At 35.9% G+C, this 22,319-nt stretch overlaps 1 long non-coding RNA gene across 1 annotated transcript in view; it reads left to right on the top strand.

The window, feature by feature from the left end:
- LOC111771528 (uncharacterized) overlaps nucleotides 1–22,319 on the top strand; it is a 181,822-nt gene that overhangs the window by 113,291 nt on the left and 46,212 nt on the right. Inside the window, exon 4 of the long non-coding RNA XR_002805394.2 lies at nucleotides 21,309–21,419. This is a non-coding gene — a long non-coding RNA (uncharacterized lncRNA). The remainder of the gene's footprint in view (nucleotides 1–21,308; nucleotides 21,420–22,319) is intronic.

Raw genomic sequence — 22,319 nt, 5'->3', positions numbered from 1 at the left:
AGCTTAAAATGGGGGATTTTGAATGGTTGGTGAGAAAGGTACAACACTTTCTTGCAGTTTGTTTTGTTTTGTTTTATGTCTCTTTCCCTCCATTAGATTGTGTCTTCCTTGAGGGAAACTCGTATTTATCTGTGTATTCCTCATGCCCAGCGTGGTATCTAGCACAGAAAAAGTATTCAATGCTTGGTTTTGAAATAAGGAGTGAAACTAGGCTGCTAGGGCACTTGGGAAACAGGGTAAGGTAGGAGCTCAAGGAAGATGAGGCATTGAAGCACAGGGCTCTGGGTATCTAGGTACCCATCTAGGTGAGCATGGACAGAGAAGACAGAGGTACAAGGGTATCCAGAGGAAACTTCAGTTTATTGATGCTTTTTACAGGGCTCAATTCCATATATGCATATTGTTTTGGGGGTTCATTCTCGATGGGAGGTAAAATCCAAGTCTAACGTCTCAGCTCTTTTCTTCCTGTTTCCTAGTTAAGACGTGCTGTTCAATCAATAAAAATGAATAATTTAAATTCAATATCCCTCTGTCACTATCAATAATACTTTTGTGAGTGATGTAGTACTATGGTAATTCAATTTGTTAGTCACTGCCACACTTTCACATGACAGTCTGCTGAAGTTGTAAACTTAATTTACTCTAGGCACTTGACACAAGTAACATTGATGGGTTTTATTTTTAAAAGTATTGATTTTCTCCTGGAAAATATCTCCTCTATATTTGTGTTTATTGAATAAATAGGCACCTGTCTGGTTAAGGAAAACTTTTTTAAGCTAAGGAAGCTTCCTACTTGGTTTTAAGCAGACGTTTGTTGAACAACCCAGAACCTTAGGTTTGGGAGAGACCTGGGACGGTGTGTTGTCCTGTTTGCCCACTTCCAGCGACAGCTTTTTATCATCTAGGGCACAGAGTCCACTTCTGGATAGCTCTCACAGTTAGAGAGTTTTCCACAGTGGAGACGAAACCTACTATTCTGCAACTTTAGCCCGTTATTAGCTTTCCCGAGTGACACATTGTAAATCTATCCACCAGCTGCTTGCCAATCCTTTTGTGTATTTGAAGGATATTTGCATGTACCTCCAAGGTTTTTCCTGTCTGGGTTAAACTTTCAATTCCTTTTCACTTGACAGGGTTTCTAGATCACCTCACAATTGTGGTCATTCTCCTCTGGCTGCACCACGGTTGTTGACATCTTTTTTAAAATGTGGCACCCAAGACCAAGCACAGTACTCTTGAAGATATTGAAAGGGATTGAACTTCACTTGGAACTCCTTTTAAAGTGATACTCTCAAACTATTCTCCAACTCCCTAAGAGTAAAATTAATGAAGTATATATTCTACTTGTCTTTGTTGTCTCTCTTTATTGAGAGACTTAAGTTATGGAGAAATGTCTATTCAGATCATTTGACCATTAATTTTTTTTGTCCTTTCATTATTAATTTGAAAGGGTACATTATATATTCTGGATATAGGTCCTTTATCAGATATACCATTTACAAATATTTTCTTTCATTTTGTGGGTTTTCTTTTCATTTTCTTGATGCTGCTCTTTGAAACATAAAAGTTTCACATTTTGATGAAGTCATATTTATCTGTTTTTATTTGGGTGCTTTTGGTGTCATATCTAAGAAACAATTGCCTAATCCAAGGTCATGATGATTCAGTCCTATGCTTTCTCATAAGAGTTTTATAGTTTTAAGTCTTATATTTAGACATCTTCTTCATTTTGAGTTAATATTTGTATATGGTATATGGCAGGGGAATAATTTTATACTTTTGTATATGGATATCCAGTTGTCCAGGCACCATTTGTTGAAAAGACTATTCTTTCATTATTGAATTGTCTTGGCATCATTGTTGAAAATGAATTGACTATCATATATACTTTTTTTCCCTAGACTTTCAATTCTATTCCGTTGATCTACATGTCTACCCTTATGTCAGTACCACACTATCTAGATCACTGTAGCTTTTTAGTACATTTTTGAAACCAGGAAGTATGAGTCTAACTTTATTCTTTTTAAAGATGTTTTGGCTACACACAGTGAATTACACGTCCATATGAATTTTATGATCAGCTTGTCGACTCCTGCAAAGAAATTAGTTGGGATTTTCTAAGAATCGTTTTGACTCTGTTGATCATTTTGAGGAGTATTGTCATCTTAACAATATTAAGTCTTCCAATCTATGAACATGAGATGTCTTTCCATTTATTTAGGTCTTCTTTTTTTAATTTATTTTTTAATTGAAATATAGTTGTCACACAATATTATATTAGTTTCAGATATACAATATAGTGATTCAACATTTATATAGTTTACGAAATGATGACCTTGACAAATCTAGTAACCGTCTGTCACCATACAAACTTATTACAGTATTATTGACTATATTCCCTCTGCTGTACATTATATCCCCATATCTTATTTATTTTATAACTGGAAGTTTGTACCTCTTAGTCCTTTTTACTATTTTGCCTACCTCCCGAAACTCCTCCCCTCTTGTGATCACCAGTCTGTTCTTTCTATCAGTTTGTTCCTGTTTTGTTTTTTTTGTTTGTTTTGTTTCTTAGATTCTACATATAAGTGAAATCATATGGTATTTGTCTTTCTCTGTCTAACTTATTTCGCTCAGCATAACACCCTCTAGGTCCATCCATGTTGTCACAAATGACAAGATTTCATTCTTTCTTATGGCTGAGTTATATTCTGCTGTATATATATACCATATCTTATTTATCCATTCACCTATTGATGAACACTTAGGTTGCCTCCATATCTTGGCTATCATAAATAATGCTGCAATGAACATAGAGGTGCATATATCCTTTCAAATTAGTGTTTTCATTTTCTTCAGATAAATACCCAGAAGTGGAATGTTATATTGTATTGTACTTCTATTTTTATTTTTTGAGGAACCTCTATACTGTTTTCCATAATGGTGGCACCAATTTACATTCCCCTCAACAGTGTGTGAGGGTTCTCTTTTCTCCACATCCTTGCCAACACTTGTTATTTGTTGTCTTTTTGATAAGAGCCATTCTGACAAGTATGCAGTGATATCTCATTGTGATTTTGATTTGCATTTTACTAATGATTAATAATGCTGAGCATCTTTTCATGTGTCTGTTGGCCATCTGTATATCTATTCATTCCTCTGCCCATTATTTAATTGGATTGTTTGTTTTTTGATATTGAGTTATATGAGTTCTTTATATATTTTGGATATTAAGCCATTATCAGATATATCATTTGCAAATATCTTCTCCTGTTCAGTAGGTTGCCATTTTGTTTTGTTGATGGTTTCTTTTTCTGTGCAAAAGCTTTTTAGTTTGATATAGTCCCATTTGTTTATTTTTGCTTTTGTTGCATTTGTCTGAGGAGACAGATCCAAAAAAATATTGCTTAGATTCATGTCAAAGAGCTTGCTGCCTGTGTTTTCTTCTAGGAGTTTTATGGTTTCAGATCTTACATTTAAGACTAATCCATTTTGAGTTTATTTTTGTCTATGGTATATATACAAATTGGTCTACTTTTATTGTTTTGCATGTAGCTGTCAGTTTTCCCAACACCACTTATTGAAGAGACTATCTTTTCCTTTTTATGTATTCTTGCCTCCTTTATTGTAGATTAATTGACCATAAAAGTATGGGTTTATTTATGTGCTCTCTATTCTGTTCTATTGATCTCTGTGTCTGTTTTTTTGCCAGTACCATACAGTTTTGATTACTATAGCTTTGTAGTATAGTTTGAAATCGGGGAGCATGATATCTCCAACTGTGTTCATCTTTCTCAAGATTGCTTTGGCTATTCGGGGTCTTAGGTGGTTACATACAAATTTTAGGATTATCTGTTTTAGTTCTGTGAAAAATGCCATTGGTATTTTGATAGGGATTGCATTGAATCTGTAGATTGCTTTATCTGTATTTTACCAATATTAATTATTCCAATTCATGAGCATGGTATATCTTTCCATTTATTTGTGTCGTCTTCAATTTCTTTCATCAATATCTTATAGTTTCAGAGTACAGGTCTTTCACCTTCTTGGTTAAACTTATTCCTAGGTATTTTATTCTTTTTGATGCATTTGTAAATGGGATTCTTTTCTTAATTTGTCTTTCAGATTATTTGTTATTAGTGTATAGAAATGCAACTGATTTCTGTATATTGATTTTGTATTCTGAAACTTTATTGAATTCACTTATTAGTTCTAGTATTTTTTGGTAAAGTCTTTAAAGTTTTCTATATGTAATATCATGTCATCTGCAAATAGTGACAGTTTTACTTCTTTCTTTCCCATTTTGACACCTTTTATTTCTTATTTTTGTCTGATTACTGTGGCTAGGACTTCTACCATGTTGAATGACAGTTGGCACCATTGTCTTGTTCTTAACCTTATAGGAAATGCTTTCAGCTTTTCACCATTGAGTATGATGTTAACTGTGGATTTGTCATATATGGTGTTTATTATGTTGAGGTATGTTCCCTCTATACTCACTTTGTTGAGAGTTTTTATCATAAATGGATGTTGAATTTTGTCAAATGCTTTTTCTGCATCTATTGAGATGATCATAAGATTTTTATCCTTCATTTTGTTAATGTGGTGTATCACACTGATTGATTTGTGGATATTGAACCATCCTTGCATACCTGGGAAACATACCACTTAATCATGGTGGATTATCATTGTAATGTATTGTTGAATTTGGTTTGCTAATATTTTGTTGAGGATTTTTGCATATATGTTCATCAGGGATACTGGCATGTAATTTTCTTTTTTTGTAATGTCTTTGGCTTTGGTATCAGGGTAATGCGTGCCTTGTAGAATGAGTTGTGAAATATTCCTTTGTCTTCAGTTTTTTTGGAATTGGTTTGAGAAGGATGAGTATTAACTCATCTTTAAATGTTTGGTAGAACTCACCTGTGAAGCTGTCTGGTCCTAGACTTACGTTTGTCAGGAGTTTTTTAATTACTGATTCAATTTCATTACTAGTAATTGGGCTGTTCAGATTTTGTATTTCTTCCTGATTCAGTCTTGAAAGATTGTATGTTTCTAGGAATTTATCCATTTCTTTCAAGTTGTCAAATTTTTGACATATAATTGTTCATAGTAATCTCTTATGATCTTTTCTATTTCTGTGACGTTGCTTGTAACATTGCCTCTTTCACTTCTGATTTTATTTGCTTGGGTGCTCTATGTTCTTTTCTTGATGAGTCTGGCTTAACATTTATCAATTTTGTTTATCTTTTCAAAACAGCAGCTCTTAGTTTAATTGATCTTTTATGTTTTTGGTCTCTATTTCTTTTTTCATATTTTATATTATCTAATTTATTTTTTTAGCTTTTTATTTTGATGTAATGCAACTGTTTTCATTCTTTAAGTATGAGATCTAAGCTTTACAGCACAATTAAGTTTTTTTATTGCAGTAACATTGGATTAGAACATTATATAAATTTCAGGTTTACATCATTATATTTCAATTCCTGTTTAGGTTATATCATGTTCACCACCCAAAGACTGCAATCCATCACCACACACATGTGCCTGATCACCCCTTTCACCCACCTATCTCTCCTCTTCCCCGCTGGTAAGCACCAGTCCAATTTCTGTCTCTATGTGATTGTTTCTTATTGCTTTTGTCTTCTACTTATAAGTAAGATCATATGATATTAGACTTTCTCCCTATGACTTATTTCTTTTAGCATAATACCCTCAAGGTCCATCCATGTTGTCACAAATGGCCAGATTTTATCCTTTCTTATGACTGAGTAGTATTCCATTGTGTATATATACCACATCTTCTTTGTCCATTTGTCTCTTGATGGGCACTTAGGTTGCTACCAAGTATTGGCTATTGTAAATAATGCTGCAAGGAACATAAGGGTGCAGGTATCTTTACGGATTTGTGTTTTCATGTCATTTAGAAAAATACCCAACAGTGGAATAGCTGGATCATATGGTAGATCTATTCTTAATTTTTTGATAAATGTCCATACTGATTTCTATAGTGGCTGTACTAGTTTTCACTCCCAGCAACAGCATATGAGGGTTCCCTTCTCTCCACATTCCCTCCAATACTTGTTGTTTCCTGTCTTGTTAATTATAGCCATTCTGACTGGAGTGAGGTGATATCTTATTGTAGTTTTGATTTGCATTTACCTGATAGTTAATTATGTTGAACGTCCTTTCATGTGCCTGTTGGCCATCTCTATATCTTCTTTGTAGAAATGTCTGTTTAGATCTTTTGCCCATTTTTTAATTGGGTTCTTAGTGTTTCTGTTCTTGAAATGTATGAATTCTTTGAATATTTTGGATATTAACACCTTATCATATATATGCTTTGCAAATATCTTCTCCCAATTGGTAGGTTGTCTTTTCATTTTGTCGATAATTTCCTTTGCTGTGCAGAAGCTTTTAAGTTTGATGTAGTCTCATTTGTTTATTTTTTCTATTGTTTCCCTTGCCCAGTCAGTCATGGTACTTGAAAATATGTTGATAAGACTGACATCAAAGAGTGTATTCCCGAGGTTTGCTTCTAGAAGTTTCATGGTTTCAGGTCTTATCTTCAAGTCTTCAATCCATTTTGAGTTAATTTTTGTGTATGGTGTAAGATAATGGTCTGCTTTCATTCTTTTGCTTGTGACTGTCCAGTTTTCCCAACACCATTGATGGAAGAGACTTTCTTTTCTCCATTGTATGTTCTTGCTTGGCTGTCTTGTCCAAAATTAGCTGTCCATAGATGTGTCGGTCTATTTCTGAGATCTCAAGTCTGTTCCGTTGATCTGTGTGTCTGTTTTTGTGTCAGTATCGTGCTGTTTTGTGTGCTATAGCTTTGCAGTATATTTTGAAAACAGGGCGTGTGATACTTCCAGGATTGTTTTTTTCTCAGGGTTCCTTTGGCTCTTTGGGGTCTTTTGTTGTTCCGTATAAATTTTAGGATTCTTTGTTCTATTTCTGTGAAAAATGTTTTTGGAAATTTAATAGGGATTGCATTGAATCTGTAGATTACTTTAGGAAGTATGGACATTTTACCTATGTTAATTCTTCCAATCCAAGAGCACGGAAAATCTTTCCATTTCTTTGTGTCTTCAATTTCTTTCAACAATGTTTTGTAGTTTTCAGTGAACAGGTCTTTCACCTCTTTGGTTAAATTTATTCCTAGGTATTTCCTTCTTTTTGTTGCACTTGTAAATGGTATTTTATTCTTAATTTCTGTTTCTGCTATTTCATTCTTAGTGTATAGAAATGCAACTTATTTTCGTGTGTTGATTTTGTATCCTGCAACTTTGCCATATTCATTTATTATTTCTAAAAGTTTTTTGGTGGGTTCTTTAGGGTTTTCTATATATAAAATCATATCATCTGCAAATAGTGACAGTTTTACAACTTCCTTTCCAATTTTGATCCATTTTATTTCTTTTTCTTGCCAGATTGTTCTAGCTAGGACTTCAAATACTATGTAAACAAGAGTGGTGTAAGTGGGCCTCCTTGTTTGGTTCCTGTTCTTAGAGGGATAGCTTTTGGGTTTTCTCCATTGAGAATGATATTACCTGTGAGTTTGTCACATATGGGCTTTATTATGTTGATGTACTTCCCTTCTATACCCGTTTTATTCAGAGTTTTTATCCTAAGTGTATGCTGTATCTTGTTAAATGCTTTCTTTGCATCTATTGAGATAATTATGTGATTTTTATTCTTCATTTTGTTAATTTGGTGTATTACGTTGATTGAGTTTTTAAACCACCCCTGCATCCCTGAAATGAGTCCCACTTGATCATGGTGTATGATCTGTTTAATGTATTGTTGCATTTGATTTGCTAGTATTTTGTTGAGGATTTTTGCATCGGTGTTGGTCAGGGATATTGGCTTGCAATTTTCTTTTTTTGTGTTGTCCTAGTCTGGTTTTGGTATCAGGGTAATGTTGGCTTCATAGAATGAGTTAGCAAGCCTCTCCTGTTGAATTTTTTGGAAGAGTTTGAGAAGGATAGGTATTAAGTTTTCCTTGAATGTTTGGTAGAATTCTCCAGGGAAGCCATCTGGGCGTAGACTTTTATTTTTTGGGATGCTTTTGATTACTGTTTCAGTCTCCTTATTGGAGATTGGTCTATTCAAATTCTCTATTTCTTCTTGATTCAGTTTTGGAAGTTTGTATGATTCTAAGAATTTATCCATTTCTTCCAGATTATCCAATATGTTCGTGTATATCTTGTAGTATTCCCTTATAATCTTTTGTATTTCTGAGGAGTCCATTTAATTTCTCCTCTTTCATTTCTTATTTGACTTATTTGAACCTTCTCTCTTTTTTTCTTGGTGAGTCTAGGTAAAGGTCTGTCAGTTTTGTTTATCTTTTCAAAGAACCAGCTTTTGTTTTCATTGATTTTTTCTATTGCTTTTTAGTCCCTATTTCATTTATTTCTGCTTTTATTTTTATTATTTCCTTCCTTCTGCTGATTTTGGGCTTTGTTTGTTCTTCTATTTCCTAGTTCCTTTAGGTGCAGTGTTAGATTGTCTATTCGAGATTTTTCTTGTTTGTGGAGGTAGGGCTGTATTGCTACAAACTTTCCTCTTCAAACCTCTTTTGCTGTATCCCCTAAATTTTGAATGTCATATTTTCATTTTGATTTGTCTCCAGGTATTTTTTGATTTCTCCTTTGATTTCTTCATTGACCATGTCATTGTTCAGTAGCATTTTGTTTAATCTCCACATATTTGTGGCTTTTTTGATTTTCTTCCTGTATTTTTTTATATTGGCACCTGAGCTAACAATTGTTGCCAATGTGCCTTTCTTTTTCTTTTCTTCTTCCCAAAGCTCCCCAGCACATAGTTGTATATTGTAGTTGTACATCCTTCTGGTTGTGCTATGTTGGATGCTGCCTCAGCATGGCTTGATGAGTCGTGCCATGTTTGTGCCCAGGATCTGAACCAGTGAAACCCTGGGCTGCAGAAGTGGAGTGAGTGAATGTAACCACTCAGCAATGGGGTGGCCCCTTCTTCCTGTATTTTGTTTCCAGTTTCATACCTTTGTGGTCAGAAAAAATGCTTGTTATTATTTCAATCTTCTTAAATTTATTGAGTCTTGTTTTCTGGCCTAATATGTGATCAATCCTAGAGAATGTTCTATGTGCATTTGAAAAGAATGTGTATTCTGTGGCTTTTGGATAGAATGTTCTGTATATATCTACTAAGTAATCTGGTCTAATGTGTAATTTAATACACACGTTTGCTTATCAATCTTCTATTTGGATGATCTATCTCTCGGTGTATGTGGAGTTTTAAAGCTCCCTACTATTATTGTATTGCTATCTATTTCTCCTTTTATGTCTGTTAATACTTGCTTTACATATTTAGATGCTCCTCTTTTGGGTGCATAGATATTTACCAGTGATATATTCTCTTTGTTGGACTGTTCCCTTTATCATTATATAGTGCCCTTCTTTGTAACTTGTTAAGATTTTGTTTTAAAGTCTATTTTGTGTGATATAAGTATTGCTACCACAGCTTTATTTTCATTGCCATTTGCATGGAGTATCTTTTTCCATCCCTTCACTTTCAGCTTGTGAGTGTCTTTAGGTCTGAAGTTTGTCTCTTGTATACAGCATATATATGGGTCTTTTATTTTCATCCAATCAGCCACCCCATGCCTTTTCATTGGAGCATTTAGTCCATTGACATTTAAAGTAGCTATTGATAAGTATGTACTTATTGCCATTTTGTTGCTTTTTTCTGGGTGTTTTAGTATTTCTTCCCTATTCCATTCTTCTTCTCTCTCTCTCTTCTCTTGTGGATTGATGGCTTTCTTTAGTATTGTGTTTGAGTTCCTTTCTCTTAATTTTTTTGTATGTTTATTATAGGTTTCTGATCTGATTATAGGTTGTGATCACCATGAGGTTCGCATATAAAAACCTAAATATATAGCAATCTATTAAGTTGACAATCTCTTTAGTTTGACCCCTTTCTAAAAGCTCTACTCTTTTACTCCCCTCCTTCCACATTTTGTGTTTTTGATGTCTTATCTAACATTTTTTTCTGTGTTTGTGTATTAATCACCCTTTTATCATGCAAATAGGTAATTTTAGTACTTTTGTCTTTTTGTGTGTGTGATGAAGATTGGTCCTGAGCTAACATCTGTTAACAGTCTTCTTCTTTTTGATTGAAGAAGATTGTGGCTGAGCTAAGATCCGTGCCAATCCTCCTCTATTTTATGTTGGATGCCTCCACAGTGTGGTTTGATGAGTGGTGCTAGGTCTGTGCCCGGGACCTGAATCTGCAAACCTAGGGCTGCCAAAGCAGAGCACGAGAACCCAACCACTGCCCCACTGGGCAGGCCCCCAGTTCTTTTGTCTTTTGACCCTCATATTATCTTCATAGGTGGTTGATCTGCTACCTTTACTGTATTTTTGCCTTTACCAGTGATTTTCTTGCCATTTCTGGGGCAATTTTCTTATTCTTATTTGTAGTCTTTTCTTTCCCACTTAAATAGGTCCCTTTAGCATTTCTTGTAAAACTGATTTCTTGGCGATAAACTCCTTTAATTTTTGCTTGTTAAGGAAACTCCTTCTCTCTCTTTCCATTCTGAATGATCACCCTGCCGTGTAGAGTATTCTTGGCTATAGGATTTTTCCTTTTAGCACTTTAAATATATTGTGCCACTCTCTTATAGCCTGTTAGGTTTCTACTGAGAAGTCAGCTGATAGCCTTATGGGGTTTCCTTTGTGTGTACCTTGTTGCCTTTCTCTTGAAGGTTTTAGGATTCTATCTTTATCTTTAATTCTTGACATTTTAATTATAATGTGTTTTGGTGTGAGCCTCTTTGGGTTTATCTTGTTTGGTGCTCTCTGTGCTTCCTGTACCTAGATGTCTGTTTCCTTCCTTAGGTTAGAAAAGTCTTCAGGTATTATTCCTTTGAATAGATTCTCTGCCCCTTTGTCTTTCTCTTCTCCTTCTGGAACACCTGTAATATGAATGTTAGTGCACTTCATGTTGTCCCAGAGGTCCCTTAGACTGTTCTCATTCTCTTTAATTCTTTTTTTTTAATCTGTTCAGCTTGGGTGATTTCCCCTAGTCTTTCATCCAGCTTGCTGATCTGTTCTTGTGTATCATCTTCTCTGCTATTGAGTCCCTTTAGTGAATTTTTCATTTGCAGTGTTGTATTCTTCATTTCTGATTGGCTCTTTTTTTATATTTTCTAACTCTTTGTTGACATTGTCACTGAGTTCATCCATTCTTCTCCCAAGATCAGTGAGCATCCTTATGACTTTTTGTTTGAACTCTTTGTCAGGTTGATTGTTTATTTCTGTTTCATTTAGTTCATTTTCTGAAGTTTTGTTCTGTCCCCTTCCTTGGAATGTATTCCTTTACCTCCTCATTTTGCCTCTTTCTCTGTGCTTATATCTATGTATTAGGTAGGTCAGCTACACCTCCTGATCTTGGAGACGTGGTCTTATGTAAGAGACGCCTTATGAGGCCCAGCAGTGTGCCTCCCTCTGATCACCAGTTCCAAGTGTCCAAGGAGTGACCCCAGTGTGGGCTACATTTGTCTTCTGTTGTGGCAGGGTTTCTCTTGCTGCAGGTGCCTAGGGAGTCTAGGCTGTCCCCCTGGCTGGCTGGTTGTAGTGCTCAGCTGTGTGTGGCTGCTATGGTCCCTTCAGTCACTTTATCAGGTTTGGGGAGCTCCAGCACAGTTGACTGCAAGGTATAGCACATTCATGTTGCAATTTTTCTGTTCAGTGAGTAGTCCCCCAGTGTGACTGGTTGCTAGGCTCAGGGGCTTACAATTGCTGTCAGCCTCTGGCCTGCAAGGCTGTTGTCAATTCTCTCAGGATTTTAGCTGAGTGGAGCTGGGCCCAGGCATGGGAGCACCCAATTGTTTCAGGCTTTGGAAGGTGGGGCCAATCCCATATGTGGCTATTTGAGAAGCACAAGTCTTCTGTAGTTGACAAGCCCCACTGCCCACAGGGCGACACACACCAACACAATCCTGCCCCATGCACATGCCCTGACTCCCTGAAGTGGACCCATTCACTGCACTGCAGAGGCCTCACACATTCCACTTACACCCTACACACTCAACCTGCTCCTCATGCATTCCCTGTCCCACAGCATTGGCAGGTTGGCACAGGTTGGCAGACCCACCCACCCAGCTGCAGAGGATCCAGTTTCCCAGCCTGTGCACCCCTACAAGTTGCCTGAGGGCTTGCTGTTGGGTGGGGCTAGCCCCTTGGGCAGGCTGGCTGCCCTGGCTGACCTGGAGTAAATCAGTGCTCTGGTGGGTGGGGCAGACCCTGGGCTAACAGGCCTGGGGTAGTACTCCAAAGACTATCAAGAGACAAACAAGAGCATGACATAATGATAAAGCAACAGGCATGTCAGCATGCCTGTACACAATGATGGCTGTTACCAATGTCTTGGTCCCTGGGAAGGTATTATTTCTCACCGAGATGCACCCAGAGTCTATCAGGTGAGCCTTTCACCAAAGGACTGTGCACCTTTCTTTCTGAGAGGAGGTGAGTTCAGAGTCTACTACACCGACATCTTGACACTTCCTATATCCTTTAGTCTCTGGTTTCTTTATTTTCACTCTGATCTTTTTTATTTCCTTCTACTAAATTTGGGCTGTTTTTCTTCTTTTCCTAGTATCTTTAGGTGTAAGGTTAGATTGTTTATTAGAGATTTTTCTTTTTTTCTTGAGTTAGGCCTCTATTGCTATAAACTTCCATATTGCTTTGCTGCATCCCACAGATTTTGGAATGTTATGTTTCCATATTTATTTGATTGAGGGTATTTGTTCATTTCCTCCTTGATTTCTTTGTTGACCCAATGATTATTTAGTCACATGTTGTTTAGTCTCCATGTGTTTGTAGTTTTTTCCATTTTGCTTCTTGTAATTGATTTCTAGTTTCATACCATTGTAGTCAGAAAAGATGTTTGATACGATTTCAATCTTCTTAAATTTATTGCAACTTGTTTTGTGGCCTAATACGTGATCTATCCTGGAGAACATTGTATGTGCTTTTGAAAAGAATGTATATTCTGGTACTTGTGGATGGAATATTCTGTATATATCTATAAGGTCAGTCTTGTCTAATGTGTCATTTAAAGCCAATGTTTTCTTGTTGATTTTCTGTCTGGATGATCTATCCATTAATGTAAGTGGGATGTTAAAGTATCTTACTATTATTGCATTACTGTCAAATCCTCCCTTTATCTTCGTAAATATTTGCTTTATATGTTTTGTGCTCCTATGTTGGGTACACAGATACTTACAAGTGTTGTGTTCTCTTGTTGGATAAGTTGCTTTATCATTATGTCATGCTCTTGTTTGTCTCTTGATAGTCTTTGTTTTAAAGTCTATTTTGTCTAATGTAAGTATTACTACCCCAGCTTTCTTTCCGTTTCCATTTGCATGGAATATCTTTTTCTATCCCTTCACTTTCAATCTGTGTGTGTCTTTAGATCTGAAGTGAGTCTCTTACTGGCAGCATATATTTACATCTTATTTCTTTATCCATTCAGTCACCCTGTGTCTTTTCATTGAAGCATTAGTCCACTTACATTTAAAGTAATTATTGATAGGTATGTACTTATGGCCATTTTGTTAATTGTTTTCTGGTTGTTTTTATAGTTATTCGCTGTTCTTTTCTTCTTCTCTTGCTCTCTTCCTTTTTGATTTGATGACTTTTATAGCATTATGTGTGTATTCCTTTCTCTTTATTTTTTGTGTATTCATTATAGGTTTTTGATTTGTGGTTACTATGAGATTTATATATAGAAACCTATGTATATAACAGTCTATTTTAAGTTGACGGTCTCTTAAGTTTGAGCATGTTCTAAAAGCACCACATTTTTACCCCTCTGTGTTTTATGTTTTTGATGTAATATTTTACATCTTTTTATTTTGTTTTTCCCTTAACTAATTATTGCAGATACAGATTATTTTACTAGTTTTGTCTTTTAACCTTCAAACTACCTATATAGATCCACTACCTTTACTATATGTTTGCCATTACCAGTGAGATTTTTTTTTTCTTATTTCTAGTTATAGCCTTTTCTTTTTTGCTAAAGAAGCCCCTTTAACATTTCTTGTAAGGCCAGTTTAGTGGTGATTAACTCCTTTAGCTTTTGCTTATCTGGGAAACTCTTTATCTCTTCTTTTTTTTTTTTTTTTTAAAGATTTTATTTTTTCCTTTTTCTCCCCAAAGCCCCCCAGTACATAGTTGTATATTTCTCGTTGTGGGTTCTTCTAGTTGTGGTATGTGGGACGCTGCCTCAGCGTGGTCTGATGAGCAGTGCCATGTCCGCGCCCAGGATTCGAACCAACGAAACACTGGGACGCCTGCAGCGGAGCGCGCGAACTTAACCACTCGGCCACGGGGCCAGCCCCTCTTCTTTAATTCTTAATGATAACCTGGCTAGGTAGAATATTCTTGGTTGTAAGTTTTTTTATTTCAGCACTTTGAATATATCATGCTGCTCCCTTCTGGCCTGTAAAGTTTCAGCTGAAAAGTCAGCTGATGGTCTTATGGAGGTTCCTCTGTACGTAACTAGTTGTTTTTCTCTTGATGCTTTTAAGATTCTCTCTTTATCTTTAACTTTTGACGTTTTAATTATAATGTGTCCTGTGTGTGTCTTTTGAGCTCATCTTGTTTGGGACTCTGTGCTTCCTGAAGTTGGATGTTTCTTTCCCTCACCAGGTTGGGGAAGCTTTTCATCAATTATTTCTTCAAATAGGTTTTTTGTCCCTCTCTTTCTCTTCTACTTCTTGGACCTCTATAATGTGAATGTTAGTACACTTAATGTTGCCCCAGATATCCCTTAAGCTAACCTCAATTTTTTTTTCTTTTTTGCTGAGGAAGATTAGCTGATGAGCTAACATCTGTGCCAATCTTCCTCCACTTTATATGTGGGTTGCTGTCACAGGATGGCTGATGAGTGGTATAGGTCTGCCTGGAATCTGAACCCATGAATCCATGCCACCGAAGCATAGTGTGCTGAACTTAACCACTACACCACAGGGCCAGCCCCTATCCTCAATTTTTTAAATCATTTTTTCTTTTTATTTTGTTCTGAGTGGGTGATTTCCACTACCCTGCCTTCCAGGTTGCTGATCTATTCTTATGCATCATCTAATCTGCTGTTGAGTCCCTCTACTGTAGTTTTCATTTCAGTTATTTTATTCTTTAGCTCTGATTGGTTCTTTTTATATTTTTTATCTCTTTGTTGAAGTTCTTGCTGTGTTCATCTATTCTTCTCTTGAGTTCAGTGAACATCTTTATGACTAGCATTTTGAACTCTTTATCTGGTAGATTGCTTTTCTCTATTTCATTTAATTCTTTTTCTGAGGTTTTGTCTTTTTTTGGTCTGGAATATATTCCTTTGTCTCCTCATTTTGCCTAAGTCTCTGTGTATGTTTTTATATATTAGGTAAATCAGCTATGTCTCCCAGTCTTGAAGTGGTGGCCTTATGAAGAAGGTGTCTTGTGAGGCCTAGTGGTGCAAACCCCCTGGTCACCAGAGCCAGTTGCTCCAGATGTGTCCCCTGTGTAAGTTTGATGCACCCTTCTGTTGTTCCTGGGCCACAATTGCTGCAGGTGTACTCGTGTACAGGGTTGACCCCATGGGGCAGGAGCCATGTTTTAGGGGCTCCAGTGCCAGTTGCAGCCCCAAAATAGGTGGCATAGGGAGGGAACCAATTTGGAGGGGTGTTGGCCAGAGCATGTCTGCAGGGGAATGCCAGGGTGGGGTGAATGGTGTTGGCAAGGTAGATAGAGAGTGTCAGAAATTGTGTCCATCAGGGCTGGGCCAGCTAGATAGGAGGAGAATAAAAAAATGGTGCCTGCCAGCACTTCTGCCCTTGAATAAAGTTCCACCAGATTCCTGCCCCTCCACCACATGCCCTAAAATTAGTCAAAGAATCTGCTTCATGTATGACCCAGACACTCTTCAAACTTCTGCTTCTGTGCTGGGACTCAGGGTGAGTGTTTGTGTGCAATGCCTTTAAGAGTAGAGTTTTAGTTTACTATAGCACTCTAGCTCCCCTGGATGTAAGCCCCACTGATTTTCAAAGCCAGACATGTGGGCTCTTCTTCCTGGTATAGGTACCCTGGGCTGGGGAGCCCGATATGGGGCTTGAGTCCTTTGCTCATCCAGGAGGACCTTTGCAGTTGTGCTATCCCTCCCACTGGTGGGTAGCCATGCCAGTAGTTTTTGTCCTGACTAGACTGTGCCTCTGCCCTGCCTACCCATCTCAATGTGGCTTTTTATTTATATTCTTAGTTGTGGAAAATCTGTTCTGCTAGTCTTAAGGTCATTCTCAGTGATAGTTGTTCTGTATGTTGTTGTAGTTTTGGTGTGTCCATGAGAGGAGGTGAGCTAAGGACCTTCCTACTTGGCCATCTTCATCTCCCTCCCTTAGGTATTCTTTAATTTCTTTCAATAATACTCTGTAGTTTTTAGTGTACAAGACTTGCACTTATTTTGTTAGGTGTATTCCTAAGTATTTTTTGATGCTATTGGAACTGGAATTGTTTTCTTAATTTTATTTTGCAGTTTTTATTGCTAGTGTAAAGCAAAAATATTTATTTCTATATATTGATTTCTATATTGATCTTGTATCTTGAAACTTTGATGAAATTGTTGATTATTTCTAATAGTATTTTTAGTGAATTTCTTAGGATTTTCTCTATACAATATTATGTCATTTGCGGGTAAAGATTAGTTTAATTCTTCCTTTCCAATCTGGATGCTTTTTTTTCTTGCTTAGCATTGTATCTCCAGTACAGTGTTGAACAGAAGAAGCAAGAGTAGACATCCTTGTTTTGTTCCTGATCTTAAGAATACTACTTTCACTCTTTTACCATTAAGTATGATTGTATCTATGGATTTATCAGAGATGCTGTTTATCATCTTGTTTTCATATCTAGTTTGTTGCATTTTTTTTGTGTGTGAAAAGCTATTGGAATTTATGAGCTGATTTGCCGCATCTACTGAGATGATCATGGGGTTTTTGTCCTTCATTCTGTTAATACAGCACATTACATTGATTGCTTTTAATGTGTTGAATCAACCTCACAATACTGAGATAAATCATTCTTGGTCAAGGTATATAATCCTTTTTATATGTTTCTGGCCTCATTTTGGTAGTATTTTTTGAGAATTGTTGCATCTATATTCATAGGGATATTAGTTTGTAATTTTCTTTTCTTGCAATGTCTTTTGTCTGGCTGTTGCTATCTGGATAATACTGGCCTCATACAATGAGTTTAGAGGTGTTTTCATCCCTTATATTTTTGGAAAAATTTTTGAAGCATTGGTGATAATTCTTTTTAAAATGTTTGGTAGAATTCACAAGTGATGCCATCTGGGCCTGGGTTTTTCTCTGTAGGAAGTTGTTTTGATAATTAATTCAATATATTTTAAAGACCCTGAATAGCCAAACAACTCTGAGAAAGACTAACAGAGCTGGAGGCATCACAATTCCTGATTTCAAGCTTTGTTACAAAGCTACATTAATCAAAACACTGTATAGTATTGACATAAAAACAGACATATAGATGAATGGAACAGAACTGAGAGCTCAGAAGTAAACTCACACATATGTGGTTAACCTATATTTGACAAGGGAGCCAAGAATACTCAATGGGGAAAGGATAGTTTCTTCAATAAATGATATTGGGAAAATTGGATATTCACACGCAAAAGAATGAAATTGGACCCCTATCTTAAACCATTCACAAATATTAACTTGAAATGGATTAAATACTTAAATGTAAGACCTGAAACTATAAAATATTAGAAGAAAACATAGGGAAAAGCCCCTTGACGTTGGTCTTGTAATATTTTATTGCATGTAACACCAAAGGCATGAGCAACAAAAGCAAAAATAAACAAATGGGACTGCATTATACTAAAAAGCTTCTACGCAGCAAAAAACCCAAAAAATCAGCAAAATGAAAAGGTAGCATACCAAATGGGAGAAAGTTTTTGCAAACAGTCTATCTGATAAGTGGCCAATATCTAAAATATATAAGGAAATCATACAATGAAATAGAAAAAAAAATAAACAATCCGGGGCCGGCTCTGTGGCTGAGTGGTTAAGTTTGTGTGCTCCACTGTGGCGGCCCAGGGTTCGGATCCTGGGCGCAGACATGGCACCGCTCATCAGGCCACGTTGAGGTGGTGTCCCACATCCCACAACTAGAAGGACCGGCAACTAAGATATACAACTCTGTACAGGGGGTTTGGGGAGATAAAGCAGAAAAAAAAAAAGATTGCCAACAGTTGTTAGCCCAGGTGCCAATACTTAAAAAAAATAATAATAAAATAAACAATCCAATTAAAAAATGGACAAAGGGCTCAAATAGACATTTTTCTAAGGAAGACACAGAAATAGCCAACAAATAAATGAAAATATCCTCAACATCACAAATCACTGACATGCAAATCAAAACCACAGTGAGATACCACCTCATACCTATTAAAATGGCTATTATCAAAAAGACAAGAGATAACAAATGCTGGCAAGGATGTAGAGAAAAGGTAACCCTCATGCACTGTTGGTGGAAATGTAAATTGGTACGGCCACTATGGAAAACACTATGGAAGTTCTTCAAAAAATTAAAATTAGAAATACCATATTATCCAGAAATTCTATATCTGAAGGAAATGAAATCACTATTATGAAGAGATATCTGCACTCTCATATTCAATAAAGCATTATTTACAATAGTCAAGAGATGGAAACAACCTAAATGTCAATCAATGGATGAATGAATAAAGAAAATGTGGTATGTATATCTTCCATTACATACACACATATACACACATACACAGTGGAATATTATTCAGCCATTAGAAGGAAGAAAATCCTGCTATTTGCAACAATACAGATGGACCTTGAGGACACTATTCAAAGTGAAATAATCAAGCAAAGAAAGATAAATACTGGATGTTCTCACTTGAAAAAGGAGAATGGTAGTTGTCAGTGGCTGGGGTTGGGGGAAATGGGGAGACATTGGTCAAAGGATACAGACTTCCAGCTATATGATGAATATATTCTGGGAATCTAAGGTATAACATGGTGACTGTAATTAACAGTACTGTATTATATACTTGAAAGTTGTTAAGAGAGTAGATCTTAAATGTTATCGCCACAAAAATGGTAATTATGTGAGAAGATGGAGTGTCAAGTTAATAAGGTTAGTGTGAACTAACCTTATTGTGGTAATCATTTTGTAATATATATGTGTATCAAATCATCATTTTGACCCCTTAAACTTACATATGCTATATGTCAATAATATTTCAATAAAGCTGGAAAAAAAGAAGAAAATACAAAAAATCTACTTGTTGGATTTGATTTGCTAATATTTTATTGAGAACTTTTACAGTGGTATCTGGCAAAAACGTAGAATGTTCCTTTACACATAATTGAACTTTCCTAATAATTGATGCTTACTCCTTTAAGTGCCAAAACTTCTGTTTTGATTATTGTTTTAAACATTTTGATGGAAATATGTTTACAATGAATTTTATATTTATTTCTTTCATAAACCAAGGATACTAAACATAATTTAATATTTTATTTTAAGTTTTGGAATTCTGTGCCATCACTATGAGAACTCACTCTTGTACTGGGCTGTGATGTAGTGATGGTGTCCAGGCCATAGATGTGCATAGCATAAGATGAATATTTTCTAGTTTGAAAATTATGCAAACATTATTTACATGTTAATATTTATTATTAAGATATTGATTTGTAATATTAGTGACATTCAGTGCCATGGAATTCTTCTGTACATGGTCAGATAATGTGTTTATATTGTGCTGTGTACGTAGCATGATGTTTTGTGTAATTTCCTCTTGACAGGAGGTAAAGAAAACTTAGCCTTCTGTTGCTTGTAAGCACCTATCTTTGCTTAAATTGAGTGAAGCTTAAGTTGGACTGTGCCAAAGAAGGAAAGCACACAAATATTATGCATAACTTGGTTTTACTTTTATTTTTGAACATTCTGTGTCACAAATAGGAAGAATATACGAACAAGGAAAATATAATCATTTGATAATTCATTAAATATATTAAAAAAGAAGTTATATATGAAGAGAATATTTTTGAAAAAATGTATTTATGAAGAATGTATTCTTGAATACATTTTAAGTACATTTAATACGTTTTGACTATATCCTTGAATATACTTTTGAATATGTTCTTGCATAAACTTTTAAGCGTATTCTTCAATAGCTCCTTGAATATAGCGAATAAATTTAAAATATATTCTTAAATATATTCTTGAATACATTATTGACTATGCTTTTGAATGTGAAGAATTCTTGTGAATGTAACCATGTTAAGATAATCTCAAAAAAATTCATAAGGCTTCTTTTTATACGATAGCATATTTCTATGGATGCATTCTGCTCATAGCCTCAGTCTCACTCTCTCTTTCTGCCTCTCATTCTCCAGCTTTAGCAGTAGGGAGCTAAGGCAGAAATAAGCTGAACATTCCTCAACTTGCTGTTATGAAGACAAAATGACACCTAAAACTGAATGTGTAAAAAAGCAAGGAATTTAAGTCAATTGGCTGGCCAGCAAGTTGACCATGAGGCTGACTAGCAAGCTGTGGTGATTTGACTTAGACTTTATATGGGGGAGGACTGTATGTGGGGCTGGGAGACATGGCTTGTCCTCTGGTGCTGATGTTGGGGAGTTTAGCCCCTCCTCCCTGGTCTCTTCTTCAAGTGAATTTCTTGCTCCTGTCACCGGATAAACCCCAAACAGTCCCACTAAAGCATGATTGTTAAAACTATGTCTAAAATAAAAATAGTATTTGAATATCAGCTTGAGCAATTACCCTATGAGTAAATTAAATCACTTCAGAGCATAGATATCATGATATCCCCCTTTGCTTCTTTCAAACTTGTTTTTTGTTTGCTGTTTTATTTAGCTTTGTTTTTGCTTATTTTCCTTTTTCCCACCTTATTGCAAATAGACAAAGTTTCTGGAAAAGTGATCGTTAGTTGAATGAAATATGAGAGATTACTGTATTTCTGTGGTCCTCATTTGTAGAATAATTTGTTTGGCAGTTTATTCTGAAGTCTAAGGAAATCCCCAAAATTTGTTATACTACTGCTAGAATCATTTACAGTTTGATCTCTAGCTATGCTTTTGTCTTCAAAACAGATTAAATTTACTTCGGAATTGAGTTTATTATCCTAGGTAATTCTGAAGGCTTGATAATGTGTAAAGCATGGAGTGGGCTCTGAGAAATTTATTTTAGACTATATCTATATCTTTCTGTCTCATACTTTAGGAAGCATGCTGGAGTAGGAGCAGCGATTGGAAGGCCAAACATGTCAGAACACCTGGGTTATCTGGTTCCCCAGCTGGGGAGAAACAGTTGAAGACCTGGATCCCAAAGAAGGTGATAAAGATTAGTGGTGGGTGTTACTAAGCCAGTTGTCCTCAAACGTTAGGGTGCCCCAGAATCCACTGAAGGGCTTGTTAAAACACACATTGCTGGGGCCCAGCTTCAAAGTTTCAGATTCAGTGGGTCTGGATTGGGTTCCAAAATTTTGCATTTCTAACATGTTCCCAGGTGATTCAGATGCCGCTGGTCTGGGGACCACACTGTGAGGATCATTGCACTACATTACTATAGCCCTCGATGGCTCTATCCAAAAATAAGCAGTCAGAGAATTTCTCTTCAGAATCCTCCCTTTGGGAACTCACTTTAAGTACACTGAATCATATCTATATCTACACATAAATATGTATGCATATATTCACAAATTTATACTGCACTAGTTTTACTATTAGTATCTCAACGTCTGTGATTGGATCTTTGTTTTTGAATTCCACGCCCCTTGCTGAGTAAAGCTTTGCTAGATTAAATTATGCTGTTTTTATTTTTTCTGCAAAATGATTCATCCAAAAATTCTTAGAATTCAGTGCTAGGACAAAGTTACTTTATCTGATTTTCCTTGTTATTAGATAATGAGTGTTACATAATCACTCTTGCATTGGCTGCCAGGAAGCTCAGAACAGTTTTATTTTTTGGACAACTGCTGTACCTATTGTTAATCATATTAATTAATTATATTTTCTTTTGCATATATTTCTTTCCTCTCTTTATTACAAAACTTTGGCTCTGTTACTCTGGTTTTAATAGTTCATGTTTCTCTCTCTCTCTCTCTCTCCCTCTCTCTCCCCTATCATTTCTTTAATTATAAGGTATCTCAAGTCCTTTATCAACTATAAAAAATAAATCAGTGGGAATGGAAAACAACCTATTAGTGCCTGTAATGGTGGGAAGAGCAGTGGA

This window comes from Equus caballus, chromosome X (assembly GCF_041296265.1).
Source record: "Equus caballus isolate H_3958 breed thoroughbred chromosome X, TB-T2T, whole genome shotgun sequence".
Taxonomy (NCBI): domain Eukaryota; kingdom Metazoa; phylum Chordata; class Mammalia; order Perissodactyla; family Equidae; genus Equus; species Equus caballus.
The sequence above is the reverse complement of the archived record's forward strand: the minus strand, read 5'-3'. Positions and strand labels throughout refer to the sequence as shown.